The sequence below is a fragment of the Salmo salar genome, chromosome ssa01, assembly GCF_905237065.1.
Source record: "Salmo salar chromosome ssa01, Ssal_v3.1, whole genome shotgun sequence".
NCBI classification, from domain to species: domain Eukaryota; kingdom Metazoa; phylum Chordata; class Actinopteri; order Salmoniformes; family Salmonidae; genus Salmo; species Salmo salar.
Window position 1 is genome coordinate 140,182,358 of NC_059442.1, and position 9,119 is coordinate 140,191,476.

The 9,119-nt window shown below is 40.4% G+C and overlaps 1 long non-coding RNA gene across 1 annotated transcript in view; it reads right to left on the minus strand.

Moving 5' to 3' along the window:
* LOC106565898 (uncharacterized) overlaps positions 1 to 8,447 on the minus strand; it is a 57,906-nt gene extending 49,459 nt beyond the window's left edge. The window contains exon 1 of the long non-coding RNA XR_001319757.2: positions 7,958 to 8,447. This is a non-coding gene — a long non-coding RNA (uncharacterized lncRNA). The remainder of the gene's footprint in view (positions 1 to 7,957) is intronic.
* Positions 8,448 to 9,119: the final 672 nt, after the last annotated feature.

Sequence of the window (9,119 nt, forward strand, 5' to 3'; positions counted from 1 at the left end):
TAAAATATATTTTGATTTAACACTTTTTTGGTTAGTACATGATTCCATATGTGTTATTTCATAGTTCATGTCTTCACTATTATTCTACAGATTTTTTATGGTATATGTACATAGGCATACAGAGGCCCATTATTAGCAACCATCACTCCTGTGTTCCAATGGCACGTTGTGTTAGCTAATCTAAGTTTATAATTTTAAAATGCTAATTGATTATTAGAAAACCATTTTGCAATTATGTTTGCACAGCTGAAAACTGTTGTCCTGATTCAAGAACCAATAAAACTGGCCTTCTTTTAACTAGTTGAGTATCTGGAGCATCAGCATTTGTGGGATCAATTACAGGCTCAATATGGCCAGAAACAAATAACTTTCTTCTGAAACAGGTCAGTCTATTCTTGTTCGGAGAAATGAAGGCTATTCCATGCGAGAAATTGCCAAGATACTGAAGATCTCGTACAACGCTGTGTACTACTCCCTTCACAGAACAGCGCAAACTGGCTCTAACCAGAATAGAAAGAGGAGCGGGAGGCCCTGGCGCACAACTGAGCAAGAGGACAAGTACATTAGTGTCTAGTTTGAGAAACAGACACCTCACAAGTCCTCAACTGGCAGCTTCATTAAATAGTTCCCACAAAACACCAGTCTCAACGTCAACAGTGAAGAGGCGACTCCGAGATGCTGGCCTTCTAGGCAGAGTTGCAAAGAAAAAGCCATACTGTATCTCAGACTGGCCAATAAAACGAAAATATTAAGATGGGCAAAAGAACACAGACATTGGACAGAGGAAGATTGGAAAAAAGTGTTATGGACAGACAAATCTAAGTTTGAGGTGTTCGGATTACGAAGAAAAACATTTGTGAGATGCAGAAAAAATTTAAAGATGCTGGAGGAGTGCTTGACGCCATCTGTCAAGCATGGTGGAGGCAATGTGATGGTCTGGGGGTGCTTTGGTGGTGGTAAAGTGGGAGATCTGTACAGGGTAAAAGGGATCTTGAAGAAGGAAGGCTTTCCCTCCATTTTTCAACACCATGCCATACCCTGTGGACGGCGCTTAATTGGAGCCAATGTCCTCCTACAACAGGACAATGACCCAAAGCACTGCTCCAAACTACGCAATAACTATTTCGGGAAGAAGCAGTCAGCTGGTATTCTGTCTATAATGGAGTGGCCAGCACAGTCACCACATCTCAACCCTATTGAACTGTTGTGGGAGCAGCTTGACCGTATGGTACGTAAGAAGTGCCCATCAAACCAATCCAATTTCTGGGAGGTGCTTCAGGAAGCATGGCGTGAAATCTCTTCAGATTACCTCAACAAATTGACAACTAGAATGCCAAATGTCTGCAAGGCTGTAATTGCTGCAAATCGATTCTTTAACGAAAGCAATATTAGAAGGACAATATATTATTTCAATTAATAATCTATATTTATAATGTTGTCAACGTCTTGACTATATTTCCTATTCATTTTGCAACTCGTTTCATGTATGTTTTCATGGAAAACAAGGACATTTCTAAGTGACCCCAAACTTTTGAGCATTCCGGGTTTTTTGCTTCAGATTTCAAGTTATTACACATATTATGATTTCAGATTACCTCATACAGTTACATACATTTAGATGGGTCAGAGGGTCAGGTACATTCAAGGTCATGGACATTTTTACATTGTTCAGAGCCAGTGCTTCTCAAACCTGGTCCTGGGGAACCAAAAGGGTTCACATTCCCTTCCCCACACCCATACACCCAACCCCAATGAGGGCTTGATGCGTCCCCAGGGCAGGATAAAATAAATTACATCTAACCAGTGGTTCAGAAGCTCAAAGACATACATTGCCTTCCTGTTTGCAACCAGCATTAACTAAAGTGTTAATATGCTGACACATTAGAATTGTTGCTGACAGGGTAGAATGTGGATGAGCAACATTGCTGAGGTCAGAACAGTGCATGGGGTATAGCACTAGTGTCCTTGCTCCGTTCTCATGTGTTTTCGCATGACGTTTGTGCAATTGTTTTCAAATTGGAGAAACCTTATCAGCAAGCAGGTCACAGTGGAGACATGGGGAGAGGCAATCATAGGAAGGTAGGTAATCAAGATGATAGCAGAGTAATGAAAACATTCCAAGGAAAATGTGGGACCTAGGATAGCTATTCAAAAAAATGAAATGGAAATTGCATCAAATCTTTCTCTGAAAACACCAACCTTGACCATAATATTAAACGTTCTACTCAAAGTGTGTAAATAAAAAAATGTTCAGCATTATGCAGCTTTAGATTCAACCTCCATCATATTTACTAACATTCTTTTATGTCTTGACTTAACATTGTGATATGTATTCAGTGGAAAGAGCTCGGTGTATGTTTTACTCCCTCTGTTCTTGACACAGATTTTATGTTATAGCCCAGGGGCGACTTGACCCGCATGCTTTCTACTTGAAGTGGAGAAACACAATAAATAATCTGCCTTTTGTCAAGCAACGTTTTTATGGATCCAATCATGCAGGAGGAGCGCAAACAATAGATACAGTATTTTATAGCGCTGTGGCTATATATGGTCTTTGATGGCGGAGTCAGAGTAGCATGCATGTGTGGGCCATGTTTTATGCCATTATGTAACGAATAGAGCTGACAATGTCAGCTTATGTCCCCAGAGATTGATAGATTTTTTGTCTGTTAAGGTCTATTGGAACAATTTCACTGTAATATGGTGTTTTGTCAGTTATTTCCCTCCCAAAACAATATTGACTGGTGATTCATATTGTGAGAAACACACAACATCTTGTACCTAGTGGTTCTGCACTTCATATGACACCTGGTTGTTGAAAGCTTATGATATGAAGGAAACTCCATATCAAGCGGACTTTATTCCTTTTATGAATAAGTCCAAAGGCCTCGCAGCTAACCCTTTATGAGCGGTAGACTGTAACACAGCAAATGTTTGGTTTTGTTCATTTCTATGCACTAGACAGGGTGAAGGACATCAGTGAAGCCCATCTAATGATAATGATGTTGAGGTGAAGGATTAAATTGAAGCCTTAGTAGGAAGGAAACTCCATCTGTAGCTCATTGCCATGAGCAGGGGGTGACAGACTTTGGAAAAGCCCCAATCTGATGACTGTTCAATTTACTGAACGTAGTGAAGTGATGGATCTCTATAAAGTCCACATGTGTAGCTAAAGTGAAGGATTAAATGTCAACTTTAGCTGGAGGAAACTCCATCTGTGACTAATTTATGAGCTGAATAGAATGGTTGTAGGGGACAAACTGTGGTTTCACCCTTAGCAGGAGGAATTCTTGCATTGCCATTGTCGTTTTCCTTTCACTCACATCTATGAATCAAATTATTTCTATGAATAGTGCTGACGTCAAACTGGAGAACCAAGGACACGGGTGGTTCCTAATGTTCTGAGATTCTTGCTCGTGTTTACAGAACTGGTTCTGAGAGATTAGGATTGGGACCTGCAATTGTAACAGTAAACCACTGTAACAAAATGGATGACTGCAGTGTAGCCGTTATTATGTTGAACGGATTGCTAAGGCATAAAAATCTGAACGTGTGTATTCTTATTTTGAATGTATCTAGTGCTGTACCTGTCTATTAATGCTATGTATTGTCATCATTGTGTAAATATATATATATTTATTTGATTTTTTTATATAATCATTTATGTAGTTCTGTACCTGTCTAATAATGTTATGTATTATGTTGAGTTTTATGTTTAGTGTGTTACACAGGAAGAGTAGCTGCAGCTTCGGCTGTAGGTAATGGGGATCCTTATAAACTACTAAATATGAAATACACGTGGATGAGAACAGATGCAACACATTGTTGGAACTACTGTAAGCATAATCTTTGCAGTGAGACACCTGCATTTCTGGGTGTCCTGTGCATTAGCAGCATTTTTTATAATAATGTTGTTCCAGTGTAGTCATTATGTGATTTTTGTTTTCAATTGATGGAATAGTCTTACGTGCTTCATATGAAGGTTAAATTCATTATGTGATCAACATCAACATATTATGAATAAGTGATTTCAAGTAATCAGTCATGCTGAGACCAAGGTCTCTTTTACAGATGATCCCTGTATACACATCAATATACACTATACACATTAATATACACATACAAATTCACATCAATACATGAAAAGCAAAACACAATCATAGAAAATAAAAACATTCTTCAGTAAAAATCTCCTCAATTAGCCTTTGGAATTTCCCAGGAGGCACCAATTGATCACATTTTAGAGAACCTTGGAGATTAGTAAGGTGCAAAAAAACTAAAAGCAGATTTACGGAACTCAGTGGAGATCAAAGGGATCTCCAGAGTTAGCCATCTCCGAGACCGGGTCTGGTATCTCGTACGTCTCTGTAAGTTAACAGTAAAATAGTCAGAGAGGGCTGAACTGAAAATGTGTTATACTTCTTTGCCGTCACAATTTGCAATAAATAGTCGTCTATTCATCATTTTGGTAATTTCGATTCTCCTTGACTGTCAGTGATTATTTGCGAGTTGGACAGTCAAGAAACTGTATAAATGTAGGCCCATTAACTGCACACAGTGATTATTAGTGAGCTGAAGAGTCAAGCAACTGTATGACTCTAGGTTCTTTATAATTTCTACAAAGTTTTGATTTGGTTTTAGACATTTTAAAGTATATTGACTTTGTTCCCTGAACGATTGGGCCGAATGTTTGACACCCCTGATTTAGAGAACCCTCTTTTCCCAACATTGTAGTCAATGAACAGCATTCTGACATAGGTATTCCTCTTGTCCAGATGGGATATGGCAGTGTGCAGTGCGATGGCATCGTCTGTGGACCTATTGGAGCGGTATGCAAATTGAAGTGAGTCTAGGGTGGCAGGTAAGGTGGAGGTGATATGATCCTTGACTAGTCTCCGAAGTGAGTGCTACGGGGCGATAGTCATTTAGTTCAATTTTCTTTACCTTCTTGGGTACAGGGACAATGGTGGCCATCTTGAAGCATGTGGGGACAGCAAACTGGGATAGAGAGCGATTGAATATGTCCATAAACACACCAGCCATCTGGTCTGCGCTTTGCTCTGAGGACGCGGCTAGGGATGCCGTCTGGGCCGGCAGGCTTGCGAGGGTTAACATGTTTAAATGTCTTACTCACGTCGGCCACGGAGAAGGAGAGGGGGGGCCCGCAGTCCTTGGTAGCGGGCTGCGTAGGTGGCACTGTATTATGCTCAAAGCGAACAAAGAAGGTGTTTAGTTTGTCTGAAAGCAAGACGTCGGTGTCCGTGACGTGGCTGGTTTTCATTTTGTAGTCTGTGATTGTCTGTAGACCCTGCCACATACGTCTCATGTCTGAGCCGTTGAATTGCGACTCCACTTTGTCCCTATACCGACAATCTTGTTTGATTGCCTTGCCGAGGGAATAACTACACTGTTTATATTCAGCCACCAATGTGGTGGTTCGCGCTTTCAGTTTTGCACTTATGCCGCCATCTATCCACGGTTTCTGGTTAGGGTAGGTTTTAATAGTCACAGTCGATACAACATCTCCAATGCACTTCCTTATAAACTCACTCACCGAATCAGTGTATAAATTGATGTTATTCTTTGAGGCTGCCCGGAACATTTTCCAGACCGCGTGATCAAAACAATCTTGAAGCGTGGATTCCGATTGGTCAGACCAGCATTGAATAGTTCTTATCACGGGCACATCCTGTTTGAGTTTCTGACTATAGGACAGTAATAACAAAATGGAGTCATGGTCGGATTTGCCTAAGGGAGGGCGGGGGAGGGCCTTGTATGCATCGCAGAAGTTAGAGTAGCAGTGATCCAGTGTATTGCCCGCACGAGTGCTACAATCAATATGCTGGTAGAATTTAGGTAGCCTTGTTCTCAAATTTGCTTTGTTAAAATCCCCAGCTACAATAAATGCAGCCTCAGGGTATATGTTTTCCAGTTTGCATAGAGTCCAGTGAAGTTCCTTGAGGGCCGTCGTGGTATCGGCTTGAGGGGGAATATACACGGCTGTGACAATCACCGACGAGAATTCTCTTGGGATCTAAGAGAGACCTGTAACCTGTAACCCCGCACATTGACTCGGAACTGGTACCCCCTGTATATAGCCTCGTTACTGTTATTTTATTGTGTTACTTTTTATTAAAATGTTTTACTTTAGATTATTTTGTAAATATTTTCTCAACTCTATTTCTTGAACTGCATTGTTGGTTAAGGGCTTGTAAGTAAGCATTTCACAATAAGGTTGTTTTCGGGCATATGTGACAAATACAATTTTATTTGATTTTAACTGCAACCTGTTAAATGTTAAGATCTTGTGGAGCAGCGCTGACGTTAGCTAGCATTGTTCTGCCCATAGAAAGCCAGCCAGCTAATAACTTTAGCTTGCTTGCTATCAACTCGAAATCGGCTAGCTAATCATATGTATGTTTTAGTTATAAATTAATTGGTTTTCTAATTATAGGCTGAACATTTCCATACCCCACTGAAGTTAATAGTTTTCTTTCTTGGATGTCCTCTGTTTACATAGTAGGGCAATGATGTGAATGAGCCATGCATTCTAGGTAGCTAGGTACTATTGTACTACCCAAGGTCATATCTGGAAAGTTTCCTCCCTGCCCCCTAATTTTGGCAATGCATGAACATGAAGTATCCTATACATTAATAGATCATAGTCAACTCAATATTAAGAAGGTGTTCTTAATGTTTGGTATAATTAGTGTATGTCATTACTATGTTGATAGGTTCATTTGAGTCAATAATTTGGAACTAAAAGTTCTAGGTAGCCTAGCCAGCGCATTTGTGGCACACCTAGTATGTCAGTGGCGGACTGCTGGCTTGGGTCTCTGAGCTTTTCCATTGTCTGTTGTCCTCCACATCACCCCCTTGCAGGTACTACCTACTTCATCTTCTCTACATCTTACAGCAGGAGAAGTGAAGAGAAAAGAGAGGGGGGTATGATGCTGTAGTTCATACAATCACAAAGATGTATACCGTTAATTTTGAACTTGACACCATGGCAACTGAACTATACATTGCTTGTTATGACTATGCATAACACCTGAATAGTATAATAACCCACACATGTTGTACAACATCTCTCTCTGTGTCTCTCTATATACAGTATATATATGTATGTCACTAGGTCCTGCTGGCACTAAGAAGACATTTTACCAACAGTATAATTTGTTGGCATTTGGAAATGACACAACATTAACATCTCATTAAAAGACCTAGAGCTTTTTGTTTTACATTGAAGACAATCTATTAGTGGCAATGGCCCATAGTAAAGTAGGCAGTCGAAATGGGCTATAATCTATAGTAAGTGATGCCTTCTCAACATGGCTCCTCATGTTTAATTCTCTCTGTCACTCAAATAATGTTCCCTGATATAAATTCTGAACATCATGTGCTCATATATAGTAATATTTCACCAAAGAACGCAGTTCTCCAAGCTTACTGAAACTCTCCCGAAAGGTACGTTTTCATTTTGAGCCCTGACCCCTACAGAAATATACTGTTGTTGGAGTGCTGACCATGATAAAAAGTAGGCTATAGCTTGTTAATTCCCATCCTCATTCAGAATAAATGTATAATTGGTAACAATATAAAGATATTGAAGCACATTTGATTACTATGCTAGTAGTTCTTGCATAAGAAAACTTTGTGTGTGGGGTTCCCATACAGTAGTTTAATCCAGTATAAGTACCCTTATACTGCCTGTCACCCTGTCATTTATGATGCAGTCCTATCACTTTGCTTAGGCTAGTCAACGTCTTTTAGGCCTATCATGCAAAGGTGTCATTCAAACAAACACTTATTACTCATTATGTATGTACAAATACAAAAACTTTCAATCAGTCATTCCCTGGTGTGCCATCACTATAATGTACATTCCAACATTACATGTATCCATCGCAGTGCCATTCTATACCGTCAAAGTATAGTTCTAGGTCATTGTACATACCATATGTAGGTCATATGGACGTCATCCACAACAATTCTGACGATGTTGGGGCTATATGACTGAGGCCAACACATCTCTCCCGGGTTTCCCAAACAGCCTTCCCATTCTTCCAAAGTCAAGGTCGCATGCACCCTCCATATAGCATTCTTGTCTTCCTCCACAACCACCGCTCTGAGACCAGGGCTGTTGCCTCGCGGATTTGGTCCTCCGTCCACCACAGCCTTTAGCGGGGAGACGATTGACATTATTTGAGGTTGTTTTCCTAGCTTCTTGAAGACTAGAACCAGCTAACTAGCTGCTAAATGAGGCTTTTCCCCAAATCCACCAATAAATCCTCCCATAGAACAAAGGCTTGAAATGCTTCAAATTGCTCCTATTTTAATTCAATCCCTATGTTCGTTGTTACTATGTGGCAGTGTCATCTCTATATCTCCTTTTGAGAAAGATTAATCATAGTTTTTCTCCCCACAGTTTTAGTTAGCTAACTTTAGCTTGGCTTGTTTACCTCTCTAGTAGGGGCGTAGCAAGTTGACGAGGAAGGGGGGGATATGTGCATTCAAAAAGCGTGCATATGAGAACCAATCAAAAAGCAGCTCAAAGTCGCTCAATATTTGAGCTATCCTCCCCTTTTCAAGCCCGAGACTCCAGACCACTGAGTCACAGCACGCTGTGCAGTCACATCAATTGCGGGTAAACCAGGCCCCCTCATCTCTCCATAGATTAATCTGAGAGCCTGCCTTTACATAGCGCATGTAAAATCATGACCCGTCTACGATGAAAAAATAATATCTTATTCAATTGTTCTTAACTGACATGCCTAGTTAAATATAGGGTATTTGTTCCATGAACATAGAGAAATACAATTTGAGTCCAAAATACAATTTTATATGTTTATGTGCAATATTATGTTGGTGACATGGGGCACTCTCAGCCATTACATTGTGGTTGTTGACTGCACAACTCCCGTAATCCCGAAAAGGGGAGACAAGTTGTTCATTCCTTTTTAGGAAATCAGCACACAGCCGTCTGTAGCTGTCATGTTAAAAGAAGAAGGGAAGAGAGGGAAGAGACGCGGACTCATTACACCGTGGAAACCTGTTTAACCATCTCCGTCTAGACTAGCGGCCGTTGCCTTGTTGTCTGTCAAATTCAATTTTGGGGA